The 13,367-nt window shown below is 48.0% G+C and overlaps 8 non-coding genes across 8 annotated transcripts; 4 read left to right on the forward strand and 4 right to left on the reverse strand.

Moving 5' to 3' along the window:
- Positions 1-1,417: 1,417 nt before the first annotated feature.
- LOC148642834 (5S ribosomal RNA) lies at positions 1,418-1,536 on the forward strand. Its single transcript, XR_015929197.1, has one exon. It is a non-coding gene; the product is annotated as a 5S ribosomal RNA (ribosomal RNA).
- A 6,021-nt stretch (positions 1,537-7,557) lies between these two features.
- On the forward strand, positions 7,558-7,674 carry LOC148642835 (U5 spliceosomal RNA). The gene has a single exon (XR_015929283.1). It is a non-coding gene; the product is annotated as a U5 spliceosomal RNA (small nuclear RNA).
- Positions 7,675-8,163: 489 nt separating this feature from the next.
- Positions 8,164-8,234, reverse strand: trnag-gcc (transfer RNA glycine (anticodon GCC)). The gene has a single exon. It is a non-coding gene; the product is annotated as a tRNA-Gly (tRNA).
- A 213-nt stretch (positions 8,235-8,447) lies between these two features.
- Positions 8,448-8,529, reverse strand: trnas-aga (transfer RNA serine (anticodon AGA)). The gene has a single exon. It is a non-coding gene; the product is annotated as a tRNA-Ser (tRNA).
- A 1,400-nt stretch (positions 8,530-9,929) lies between these two features.
- On the reverse strand, positions 9,930-10,011 carry trnas-uga (transfer RNA serine (anticodon UGA)). The gene has a single exon. It is a non-coding gene; the product is annotated as a tRNA-Ser (tRNA).
- Positions 10,012-11,373: 1,362 nt separating this feature from the next.
- Positions 11,374-11,455, reverse strand: trnas-acu (transfer RNA serine (anticodon ACU)). Its single transcript has one exon. It is a non-coding gene; the product is annotated as a tRNA-Ser (tRNA).
- A 377-nt stretch (positions 11,456-11,832) lies between these two features.
- Positions 11,833-11,906, forward strand: trnak-cuu (transfer RNA lysine (anticodon CUU)). The gene has a single exon. It is a non-coding gene; the product is annotated as a tRNA-Lys (tRNA).
- A 1,171-nt stretch (positions 11,907-13,077) lies between these two features.
- Positions 13,078-13,150, forward strand: trnar-acg (transfer RNA arginine (anticodon ACG)). Its single transcript has one exon. It is a non-coding gene; the product is annotated as a tRNA-Arg (tRNA).
- The last annotated feature ends 217 nt before the right edge of the window (positions 13,151-13,367 follow it).

Here is a 13,367-nt window from a genome sequence, read left to right on the forward strand (position 1 = left end):
ATATCGTTCGGTTACCAAATCGCTAATCAGTGTTATTACCCACTGTTACTCTAAACTCGGAAGTAAATATATTACTCATGAATTAAATTGATAACAACTTGTGTTGAGGTACAATTGAATTCTCGAGACGCAATGTAGAACATGGGGTTTACTTATCCACTGTGTATGGATTTGGAATTTCCCGGCACGAACATCAAACCAGCTGACAGGCTCTGTTGCAGCCTCTGTTCCAGCGGTTGTCCAATGGGCGTTGTCCCGGCATCCTCTGGCTACCGGCCAACCAGTCAAGGTGCAGCTCGGAGTAGGACGGGCGGAGGAATCTGACTGCGGCGCGCAGGGCAGTCGTTGCTCTGAGGGGATCTACCAGCAGTCCGGCTGGCTGGTAGAAAGTCTCTATGCACAGAGTGTGACCGCGAGTCCTCACCAGTCACTCTTGTGCCTGGGAAGAAGCTGGTTCGTTCCCGGTCCAGCACTGCTTCTGAATAAGCTATTCAGGTTGTCGACGAGGGACCAGCCGTAGGGTCCAACTGTCCAACACAAACACAATCTGTAGCGTTTAGCGTGACATAGTCTTGCAGGCATCGTGCTGTCTCACTGCAATACTATACCGCTGGAGGAAACAGTCCATCTGGCCATGAAACTCATTTGAACGTCTAGCTACAGCAACTAACAATATCATGATTTATTCAGGATGTGTGGAATCAGCACGTCCCGGAGACAGCTTCCGAAATTGTGAGCATTCTCTGGTGGTAGGGGCGTTCAAGATGGCGCTCAGGTGGGAAGTAAACTTTAGTGGTTGGGGAGTTTTTTTTTGAGTTTTTCATGACCTGAATGTTAATTTTTGCTTTTTTTGACTACAGAAAAATAAGGACTTAACACTAGTTGTTTAAACTTCAGTTATAATTGAAAGAAAAAAAAAACGATTTTTTTTTAGGTTTAAAAAGTCCGATATGAGTAACACTGGGAAAAGAAAAGAGAGTGCTGGGTCTTCGAAGGAGAACTGTAAGATACCTCAATCGTATATGTATAGCACTACAAAAAAATCGATGGCAACTAAAGGGAAAAGTGAAGCAGCTGCAGGGGCAGCAAGAGGGCGGAGGCGCCGCGCGCCCGGCCGACGTGTTGGACCGGTGCGCTTTACGTGCTGAAATAAACACGCGACAGCCCCGAAATGTTTCCAGAGTGCTGTGCACTGAAGACTTGCCTGGTGCTCCTCCGTGCAGATTGTTTGTCCTCCTCCAGTGCGGGACGAGCCAACACAAGGGAGCGCATTCGCCAACATCCAGGCACGCAATGCGATTTGGAAAGCAGCTCCTTTCCAAAGAGTTGCACACGAACGATCCTTCAGTCCCGCTCGGGGGGCACGGAGCCCCCGCCACACACAGCTTCAAGTAGCGAGTCAGGCGCCGGGGCTTTCGCTTACGGCCACACCACCCTGAACACACCTGATCTCGTTTGATCTCGGAAGCTAAGCAGGGTTGGGCCTAGTTAGTACTTGGATGGGAGACTGCCTGGGAATACCAGGTGCTGTAAGCTTTTGCTCTCCCGGCCAGCAGGGGTCGCCGTTGGTGCCGTAGGCTTTGGGAGGAAAACCTGCAGGATGGAAAGGTGATCTATAGCCTCATCTCTAGAGATGTTTTGTTGCTGTGGCATGTGTGTGACCCATATTCAAAAAAAAAACCCGTCTGTTAAACGAATATCGAAGCTGCCTCTAAATCTGCAAATGAAGATGAGTCGATAAACCACTCGTTTTTCGTATAACTAGACATATATTCATTTGTTACCGATTTCATTCATTGAGCACGGATACAATAGAGGTACAGCCATTCACTGTTTGACATGTCTGCACTGGTACAGAACCGAGCAATCAGAAAACGGGTGAAACTGTCTTTAGACTCAGCATACAGTACCGAGGCCCCCCATGACCAAATAAAGGCTAACCTCGATAATCAGCCTAAAGAACGCAGACTACAGCAAAACGACTGACTTTGAAAAGGGAATGAACGTCCGGAAGGAGTAGTGGAACTAGCTTGAGATGCTTCTCCGGACCCCTAACTAAAAGCCAGCGAGAACCAGCAGCGGCGTCCACTCCTGTCGAACCGGGATCCTTCCGCAGCCACGCAGCTCGTGGTGTCCTAACGCAGTCCCCCACTACCAGAAATTATGCAGTCGAGATTCCCACATTTGAGGAATTCGCAGGGGTCAGCACAGCCGGAGTGCAATGGCCGAGCCTCGCCCTGGGTGAACCGATTTCGATTTTTAAGAACTTTATTTTCTTTTCACAATAAAATACAGGACATCACAAATCAGAAAGCTTTACATTAATATACATACTTAAAACAGTATATATGATCACATCTCATTACATTTTGACACGGTAACAGTTACATAGTAACAATTTCTTTTTTCTGGTACAAATCACATTCTTTACTTAAACATGATAATGTTTTTCACAGTCTCTTGAGATATTGACCTATGCTCTCTATTTCCCACAGATTTTCTGCTTCCTCCCTCCCTTCTCTCCACAGATCTCTGAGGTAATAGTTCTCTCGGGTGATGAACAGGGCCAGGCTACCTGCTGCCTTGACTGGGACCTCGATGCCTTTGAACAGCCCCATGTTCCTCAGTCTCCACAGGGCGTCTTTCCCACTGTTCACCACGGCCCAGATCCTGTCAAACACGTCAGGAGGAAGTTTGACAGGAGAGATGCCGTATATGACGAAAGCAGCGGTCAGGGTAAATTGGGGCGAGAGAGCCTGCAACCAATCTTCAAACTGTGCCCAGAAGGCCTTAGCAAAAAAACAGGACCACAGGAGATGGGTCACAGTCTCCTCCTCACCGCAGCCCACCCTAACGCAGCGAGGGCTGGGGGTGAGGCCCCTACGGTACAAGAAAGTTCGTACCGGTAAGCACTGGTGGACGACACTCCAGGCTAAATCTCTGTGAATGTTGCACAGAAACTTAGAGGATGTGTGTTTCCACACCTTCCTTGTTTGGGCTGATGTTAAAATGCCCACAGGGGTCTGCCTATTATTCTGGGGTGCAACGAAATCTTCCAGTTTTTGGACGCTGACATCTCGGAGGGGAATATGGCCAATTGGGTGAGATCTTAGAATACTTTTAACTGTCCCATAAATTGCAGGGCATGTGTCAGAGAGTGGGACATCCAGCTTGGGTCTGACACCCCACACTCTGAACACCTCCCTACCTACCCAGAGCCTGGAAAAATAAGTCCAGGTACGCGCTGCAGGTGCTGTTGCAAAGCCTCTCAGCACAGAGGCCAGGAAAATGCACAGCAGCTTCGTAGCAATATCTGGGACAGACTTCCCCCCTGAGGGTAGCGGCCTGTACATTATTTCCCTTCTGAGTCTTTCCTGCTTTCCACCCCATAGAAATTGAAACATCAATCTCCTCAGCACCGCCGCAACACGGTGTGGGATTGGGAAGGTAGAAGCCAGAAAAATCAAGACAGGCAAGAGCTCGGCTTTGATGACCAGCAGCTTCCCTGTCATGGTGAGGTCTCGGTCCTTCCATTGTATCAGTTTTTTGTTTAAGATTGGCAATTTGTTCTGCCAATTTACTGTTCCCATCTCTTCTCCAAAATACACCCCCAGGACCTTAATTCTCTTCTCTTGCAGCCTGAGATCATGTCCTTCTTTTGGCTCCCTCCAGTTCTGATAAAAAATCTCACTCTTAGATTTGTTAATTTTTGCAGAGGAAGCCAAGGAGAAACGATCACAGCACTGCAGAGCTCTGCTAATTGAGGCATTGTCAGAGAGGAGCAGGGTGACGTCATCCATGTATAGAGATGTCTTTACCTCTCCTCCCCCACTTCCAGGCACTGGTATCCCATTAATGGCCTGATCCTGGCGCAAGGCACAGGCTAAGGGCTCCATAGCCAAAACGAATAACAAGGGGGATAATGGGCAGCCCTGCCTCACCCCTGAACAGACTTCAAAGGGGCGTGATCTATTGCCATTAACCATTACTCTGCTGTTGCTACCTGTGTACAGCAGGTTAATCCACTTTCTCATGATGGGGCCAAACTTCATGTGCTCAAGTACCGATGTTAAGTACTGCCGGTTTAGGCGGTCAAAGGCCTTTTCTAGGTCTACACCTAAAATGCACAGAGGGAGGGAGCGATCCTCTGAGTACAGACAGACATCCCTCAACAAGGCCAGGTTGTCGCTCATCAGGCGTCCTGCTATCCCACAAGTCTGTTCTTTCCCTACCAGTGAGGCCACTACATTTTGTAGGCGCAGGAAAAGGGCTTTGGACAGGATCTTAGTGTCCACGCCTAACAGGCTGAGGGGTCTCCAGTTCTTTATGTCATTCTTTGCTCCTTTCTTAAACAAGAGAGAGATAGTGCCTTCTCTTAAGGAGTCAGGCAGCAATTCTGTCTTATAGCTTTCCTCGAATAGGAGCAGTAGCGGATCCTGAAGCAGATCCCAAAAGGTGCAATAAAATTCTTTAGGGAGCCCGTCAGCACCCGGAGTTTTCCCCTTCTGTAAGCTCTCCATAGCCTGTCTCAGCTCTTCTACTGTCAAATCCCTCTCAAGTACTTCCCTATCTTCTTCACTCAAAACGTTTTCTAGCTTTGAGGTAAAAAAATGAATTTCTTCATCCTTTACCTCTGTAGAGCTGTACAGTCTTGAGTAGAAGGCCTCGGTGCAGGAGAGGATAGCACTCGGCTCTGTTCTCTCTTGTCCCTCCTCATCAACTACACTTTCCATGACAGACTTGGAGCCTACCACTTTCCTGAAAAAGAGGCGAGTACACTTCTCATTTTCTTCCAAGAACTGCACTCTGCTTCTTAACAGCACTCCTCGACTACTTTCTTCGGCTGTGCTCCGGATGTCCTTTTTTAAAAGGGTGATATCCTCAAGCACATCGAAGCCACTGTGCAGCATCGTGTAGAGACGCTGCAGCTGCCTCTGTTTCCTGGCTAGCACTCCTCTCCGTCTGGCAGCAGCCTTCCTTCCCTCAGCCATGAAAAAGACCTTTGTCCTCATCTTCACCTCCTCCCACCACTCTCCTACTGACCCGTACAGACACTGCAAGGACAGCCACTGTGATAGTTTCTCCTTGTAGCGGGATACTACCCCCTCGTTCTCTAGCAGCTTTGTGTTGAGTTTCCAGAGGCCTGGGCCAAAGACAGTCCTGCCCTGGAGTTCCACTCTACACCCTAAAGCCTGATGATCTGAGAAGAAGACAGGCTGAAGAGTGACCCCAACAACTTTCACTCTCTCTGAGACAAAGCAAGAGTCAATTCTGGAGCTGCTATTCCTCCCTGACCATGTATATTCTGCTGTTGTGGGATATATACATCTATATGTGTCTGAGAGTTTAAAGTCTTGAACTAAGTTTTGCAGGGCCAGTGAGCTGGAATCCAATTTTATCGGAGAGCTACACTGCCTGTCTGTGTGCTCTAAGATACAATTAAAATCCCCTCCCACTATCACGTCTGTGCTACTTAACAATAGGGGAGAGAGTGCCTTGAGTAGCTCCACCCTTCCTCCCACGTCAGTAGGACAATACACATTGATTAGCCGCAGGTTAACGGTCCCCCATTCCACATCCACACACAGCAACCTGCCATCTATGACCCTCTGAATACTTTTCAATTTGAAAGCCCATCCTTTGAAAAGAATGGCCACGCCAGAGGCTCTGTTGTTATTGTCCCCTGACCAAACAGAAGGCCCTTTATCCCACCTATCTTCAAAGCTTTTATACCTCTCTTGATAGGCTAAAGCACACTCCTGCAACATCAACACATCTCCCTCTCTCTGCTGGAGGTAATCAAAGACACACTGGCATTTAACTCTGTCATTGATACCTCTGGTGTTAAGAGAAATTATGTTTAGAGCCATATTACATAAGAAAGTGGAACCAGTCTTTACAAAACACATTTCTCTTCGGTCTCACCTGTTACCTTCTTCTTTTTCTTTTTCTTCTTACCAATTTCCTGCCAGCCATCCTCTGAATGAGCCTTCATCAGGGTGGCAGCAGTAAAAGCATTCACGGAGTCCATTTCAAGGAAGGGGGTAGAGGGAGGGGTGGAGGGGTTCCAGCTGTCCCCATCGCCATGCTCTCCTTCCTCCTCGCTCGGGGAGAAAACAGAGTCATTTTTCCTTTTCCTCAAGTCCAGCTCCTGGGAGCACTGAGGGGAAAGGGGTGCAGCCGATGCACCAGTCTCCTCTTCCCCCTCACCCACCAGCTGTTGCAGATCCTCCGTGACGGACTGGATGGAGGAGAGGAGGGCATCTGTAGCACTTGCAGAGTCTGAGAAAAGCAGCTCCGCTGAATCCTGGGTATCGTCGCTGGACCCGCTCCACCGGTGGGGGCCCCACACTGGCCCTCGTTCTGAGGAGCAGGAGTGGGGGAGGGGTCCTCGCTGTTCTCGGGGGTTTTCAAACCCTCGTGCTTGTCTGGTGCAGTCTGCGGTTGTGGGAGCGTAGTGGATTTCTCTTCCACCGGCCCCGGAGCCACAGCAGGACTGATCCTGGCTGGAGGCTGAGACTCTTTGTCCAACAAGGGTTCTTTGTTTGACTTGTTGTTTGCTTTGGCTTTTCGGGCCGGTTTGGCTGAAACAAGCACTGCCTCATCCTTTCTCATTTTGAGTTTATTGGCGTAGGCGTGAGGGCAGTTCTTAAAAACGTGTCCTTCCGAGCCACATAAATTGCACTTTGGCAGCATTGAACAGTCAGAGGCTAAATGTCCCTGTTTGCCACAGGTCTTGCAGCATTTCACAGTGCAGGACGATGCCAGGTGTCCCACAGCACCACAGCGCCGACACACCTTTGGTTGTCCCACATAAAAAACATAGCCATTGCAGGCGCCCAGCCGGATTGTAGAGGGCAGGTGCCTTAAGCCTCCATTTACATTGTCCGGTAGCAAGCGAACCTCAAATTTTCTTGCTCCTGTTTTTATACCGTCAACATCTCTAACCTCAGTTCCATGGTGGACGGTGCAGTACTGCTTAAGCCAGGTGTGAATGTCCTCCGTCTTTGCCATTTCCGAGAACATAACAACATGCACCGTTTTCCTCTCTCTCTGTGTCAGAGGCTGCAAGTTGATCTTCTCAAGGGCAGGAACTTTCCCTCTTTTTGCCTCAAACACATCCACACATTGTTCAAACAGAGAATAGGTAGCAAAAACAACCTCAAATGCTTTCTGACCTGGGAGAGCGAAGATGAAATACAAGTGCCGAGGTTCAAAGCCAAGTTCCTTCTGTAACACTTTTCTGCTGAACTGCATACGATCCATGAAGAGGTCATCCAAAAGCTAGAAACGTACAGCATTCTTGCGGGATCCAAAGGTTGCCATCTCAAACTGCAAAACAAACACTGCTTCCACAAAACAAGAAAACAATCCAACTACTCCAACTACAGGCTGATCAAGGTATCTCCCCTGCCAGGTAAGCCGAGAGCTGCAGGCGATGAGCCCGGAGCTGAACGGGCCCCACTGGCTCGTTTGTAAGGCCAGGTGCATTGCCAACCACGACCGGCAGGGCAGAGGCCTTGAAGGCGGCCTGGGCTCCTGCAGCTGTCCAGCCACGCACTCTGGTTTCTCTTCATCTCGTACAAATCTTTTGCCTTTTACTAAAGATTTCCATGGAGAGGAGCATGAATGAGTTCCATACAATTTTTGTGCTTCCCTGCCATCGGGTGGGGCGCAGCTGGGCTGGTCAAAGAGAGAAAACAAAACCGCTCACAATCGCTCTTACAATGCAGTAAGTAGCACAGGCTACTTAAACACATGAATGCAAAACAGCATTTTTCAGCTGATTTAAAATGTACCTAAAGGAGAAGCATTATTGAAGACCATCAATTACCAAGAGCTTTTGTCAAAGGTTTTGGTGGTCATTTTGAATGACCACAGAGCGCTGTGACCTCGTTTTTACATCTCATCCAAAAGACAGCGCCATTTTACAACACAGCATCTCCGTCACTATACTGGGGCATTGGGACCCGCACAGACCTCAGGGTGAGCGCCCCCCCCGCCAGCACCATTAACACTGCTTCCAGCTGGAAGCTTTGTTTTTCCCTGTAGCTAACCCTCATCCGGGTACTGACCTGGCTCACACCTGCTTAGCTTCAGTGGGTTTTCAGTTGCGAGTTGCAAGGGGATGCAAGTGATGGAGCCGCTCGCTGCAAAAGCCACTGCATTGGCCGGGAATCGAACCCGAGCCTCCCGCGTGGCAGGCGAGAATTCTACCACTGAACCACCAATGCTCAGTGCCTGGGCCTTCAAAAAAGACGCTTTTTTGGTGCTCTGTGCAAAACGCATCGACATCTGCTTCCAGCTGCAAAATGCCATTCGCGGACGCTGAAGAACTTATTTCCAAGGCAGCGGGTACAAGCAATTGGGCGTTTTAAAACCACCAGGAACAGCAAAGAGGCGCGCTTCTTTGCTTGTGCCGAAACACACCGACTGGAGGCGGACAACGTAGTCGGCAGGATTGGAACCTGCGCGGGGAGACCCCAATGGATTTCTAGTCCATCGCCTTAACCACTCGGCCACGACTACAGCAAGCCCCACCGCCGCTGCGTTCTTGCTACAATCTTACCTGGATCGCGAGGCGCCAGCGGAAGCCTATTTCAAAGTCGTTCTCCGTTTCAAAAAAACATTTCCAAAATACAAGCCTTGCAGACAGACACGCCTCAGAGGATTTAAGGGTGGCTTCATGTCGGAATGATAAAGTCTCCCCGTCCGGACATGAAAATGCCACTTTGTTACACACAAAAAAAGAATCAACAACAGAGAAATGCCCACAAGCATTTGAAAAGCCGCACCACGTCGCACTTGAAATAGCTCTTATATTAGTGGTAGACGCAGGAATCGCCTTTTTATTTACGCTCTTACCAACGCGATGGAAAGCAAAACAAAGCAAAGCAGAGCAAAACAAAACAAACAAACGAAAACCCTCACGTCCTGCACTTGCATATAACGCCGTTACGTGCCCAAGCGGTATTGTACGTCATCCTAGCACTGCACCCCGGGTCGTACGGTATATAGGAACGAGCACACGCCACGAATCGTCTCGAATCACTCCCTACAGCTGTAAGGCGCCTTGAAGCGTGCACCCCCAACATTCTTCTTTGCGCATCTGTGAAAGGTAAACTCTTGAGCAAACTCTGAACCAGCTCTAAGGAAACTAATCCGATTAGACGTTACTTTGACTCATCTTTTTACGCTCAGTGCTGGATTGCTCAAACTCCAGCTAGGGTTAGGGTTAGCATTCCCACGCTACTTAGACACTTTGTTTACGCTCAGTGCTGGATTTTGGGAACTTCAGGACGAGTGGGAATTTTCTCCTATCTGTCCATTCTGTTTTGTTTTGGAGACTCTTGGCTGCCTATGTTGTTCAGTGCAGCGTGAAGGAAACATTTTCCAAAACTGTGTCAGCTCAAAAGTTGTAAGAAAACCTCTCCAGCTGCTTTAACTCTCTTCATTTTTGTCATTTAATGTGACACTCGATGTATAACTGGAGCCTCACATATGCAAATGGTGAGGCTCCAGTTCGACACCCAGTTCGACACCACTTTACAGTATATGACAAAAGCATGGCAGACTGTGCCGGACCAGCTGGTAACTTCCGCTTATTTTGACCATATTAAACATTGGAAATCTTCCCACTTGCATTTGTGACACTTGATTTTGGCTCCACCTAAGACACTCTTAAATCTTCAAACACTTTTCTCTTCTCCCGCAACACACTTGTCTGTCGGCACTATGTGGCAGCGTTGCATGACAACCCATCTCACCACGGAAAGGAACCTAACAGCTTTGGTAAGAGAGTAGAATTACCTGAAGAACTGCTTTCCATGGAAGCAGGACCAAGCGATGTAGCATTTTTATAGTACCAGGAAAGGAGAAGCGGCACTTCGCCTTTGCCGCATAGGCACAAGGTGACGTGCAGCAGACGCCGTAGTCGGCAGGATTCGAACCTGAGCGGGGAGTCCCCAATGGATTTCAAGTCCATCGCCTTAACTACTCGGCCACGACTACAGCGAGCTCGCCGCCGCCCCATTCCTCCTATAATCTAACACGGAGTGCAAGGTGGCTGCGGAAACTTTTTTAAAGTCGCTCTACATTAAAAAAAAAATACCTTTCACAAGATACATGCCGGCAGACAGACACGCCTCAGAGGGTTTAAGGCTGGCTTCACGTTCAAATGATAAAGTCTCCCCGTCCGGATGTCAAAATGCAACTTTGGCAGACAGAAAAAACATCAACAAACCACAAATGTGGACAAGGATTTTACAAGCTGCACCACACTACACTTTCAAAAACATTTACATTCGTGTTAGATGCAGGAATTGTCTTTGTTTTGCGTGCTTACGAACGCCATAGAAAACGAAACAAAACAAAAGCCCTCAGCTCCTGCACTTGATTATAATGCCGTTACGTGTCGAAGCAGGAATTTACGTCATCTTACCACTACAACATGGGGAATAGAGGGAAATGAACACACGCTACGAATAGTCTCAATCACTCCCTAGAGTCGTAAGGCACATTGAAGGGTGCACCCCCATCATTAATCGTTGGGCCTCTGTAAAAGGAAAGCTGTTGAGCAGTCTTTGAAACAGCTCGGATGAAACACTTGATTGCTTCCATGTGCATCTGGAGCCCACTTCTTATTTTCACTTCACGCCGCCCAAAGCATTTCTAAAACAGGAGATTCGCGTTTGGGAATGCGCCCTGCCCTACAAATAAAACAGGTCTACGGGTCTGAAACCTGCTCCACGGAAAACAGTTCTGTTGCGCTTTTGATCCAAGGGAGATTCTCTGTTCTTACTTTTTGATGACATAACACCCAAAGGGGCTTCTTTGGAGCTGGATTCCAACCAGCATCCTAAAGTTTCTTGGCGGTATCCTTTACAGTCCTCTGTTCGGTCGACAAGGAACAGAAGGGGGCAGCTTTCCTCACACATACAGTGCAATGTACTGTAGTGTTCCCCTTCATTGAATTCGCAGTTCTGCATCAGACCTCAAACTCGTTTCCTTAGCTTGGATTTAAGCCACGAAGCAGGCTTCTACTGTATAAACGTCTAGAGGAATCACAAACTATTTGAGAGGCCATCATCCCATTGGGAACTGACAAAGTCTATCCCTAAACACCTAGCGCAGTCTCTCGAGAGACTGTCAAAAATCGCTTTCTCCGTTTGTGCTGCAAGTAAGTGAAAACGCGGTCTCAACCCAGAGCCACTTGGCAGCAGCGGCACGTAAATACTGTTACTGCCACTGCTCGATACCAACGTTAGCCTACTATACCATGTTCAGCCACCGCTAGAAAATGTAAGGCTCTAGTACTGGAGCAAACAAAAGGAGGGCCAACGTCGAACAGGCACACGTGTCAGACATAGAAAGCGACGAGGATGGGATTCGAACCCATGCATGCAGAGCACAATGAATTAGTAGTCCATTGCCTTAACCACTCGGCCAACTCGTCAACGAAACTGGGCTGTCCAGACATGGGTTGGCGCGCTCCAGATGATCTTTTTCTTTTTTTTCCCTCGTACTCGAGGGTCATTTTCCTGTTCCACATGCGATTTCAACATTTTCCTTGGGAGATGTCAAGCCAGCAAGCCACTGCTGTGGTTCAGTGGCCAGTGTGGAGTTCAGTGGCCCTGTTGTACACAGAAAGCACATTGAGCTCCTTGGACATGAAAAGTTCCAGATAAAAGCCATTTGTCATCCTTTCTCTTGGTGTCGATGTTGCTATTGTATAAAGGTGGCAACTTGCTCAGCGAGCAGGCGGAGCACACACCGAATGCAGATGTGTCTGAGTGGTGTGTCCAAGTGGCTGCAAAAGGACAACTATCCCGGGGCGCCGTGGCTTAGTTGGTTAAAGCGCTTGTCTCTTAAACAGGAGATCCTGAGTCCGAATCCCAGTGGTGCCTTCTTTGCTCTGTCTTCTTGAACAGAACTGGTCCTTACAGACAACCGCCTACGGCTAGACTTAATTAAATGCAAGTATTCATTTCCTGTCTTTAACGCGACTTGTTTTTCTTAAAATGGATGCAACTTGCAAAACATGAAATACAAACATTGCTAATCAGCGCTAGCGGCTGGCAAAAAAAAAGAAGTCAGCAATGTTTTTTTTCTTTAACCTTAACCCTGCTAATGGAGAAGAGTTAAACGACCGAGTCTATGCAGCTTAAACGGTGCTCATGTCGGGTTCTTAGCTGAAAGGGTGGTAAATCACGCTCACCCCAGTCCTTAATCTTTTAAAAGGATACAAAATTGAACCTAGTCGCCACATCACATACATCCTGTTCAACGATAAAAAGGTGACATCTATCCTCGATCCAGAGTAAATCCCACATTGAGGGCATATTGTTTTCCACTTTACCATGAGTCGGGCTCAGCTGCACAGAGGCGAGAGCAGAGCAATGAGGTCACGGGGACAGGGGAGTCACACGCTGGCGGTTTAAACACGCGGAAGAAAACTGAGGGATCCACAGTATGTGGACCCTCCGTGCGCCATCAGTCCGCACTCCGGACTCTGAATCCTACCATCCAAGTTAAGATCTCGGCGGAACCTGAGGCGCAGTTCCTTCTTAAAACGTAATCTGGTGAGCATTTCTAGAATCGTACTTGTATAGATGCAGCCTTTAATGTGTTGCTAGGTTAAAATTGATGACTTCTTGAACTTCAGTAGGCAACTTCCCTCTTGATTTCGGATTTAATTTCTTTATTACAGGGGCGCTTTTATGAAGACAGAGTCATGTTCAGGTACTTTGCTTGATGGAGGAAGCATATTTCGGACTCTGTGATCTGCTCACCTGGAAAGGTCTGCTGTACTACTACAAGAGAGAAGTAGAGTCTGGAAGAATGGACAATTTTATGATGCTTTGGAAGATAATGTTTTTTTTTTCTTTGAAATCGAAATGAATCAGAATATCAGTGCAAAAGACAAACTCTTGGTTTGGTTTAAAGAGATATGGTTTTAAAACAGACAAAATGTAGAAAACAGGTGTTTCTCACTTTTGGAAAAGAATGGACCGGGGGTAATATTTTACTAGTTGCAGTGCTGATCTCACTGGGTTACAGTCCTGCAGTGTCACACCAGGGCCAGTGGCGCAATGGATAACGCGTCTGACTACGGATCAGGAGATTGCAGGTTCGACTCCTGCCTGGCTCGGGTCATTTTTAAACGCATCGGGCTACTCCCTAAGTAGTCTGTGCTACTTACTGCATTGTAATCGTACCCAGTAAGAGATTTCCTTCATGTAAATGAACTGCACCTGACAGCTTTAGAAAAACACCTGGGCTCAGTACGGTGCTGAGAGCTCAGCGTTGCTGTTCTAATTAGCACGCACTGCATCGGCTATGAGCCCGAACCTTTCAATTATTCCGAT

This window comes from Lepisosteus platostomus, chromosome 22, assembly GCF_059453375.1.
Source record: "Lepisosteus platostomus isolate fLepPlt1 chromosome 22, fLepPlt1.hap1, whole genome shotgun sequence".
Lineage (NCBI taxonomy): Eukaryota > Metazoa > Chordata > Actinopteri > Semionotiformes > Lepisosteidae > Lepisosteus > Lepisosteus platostomus.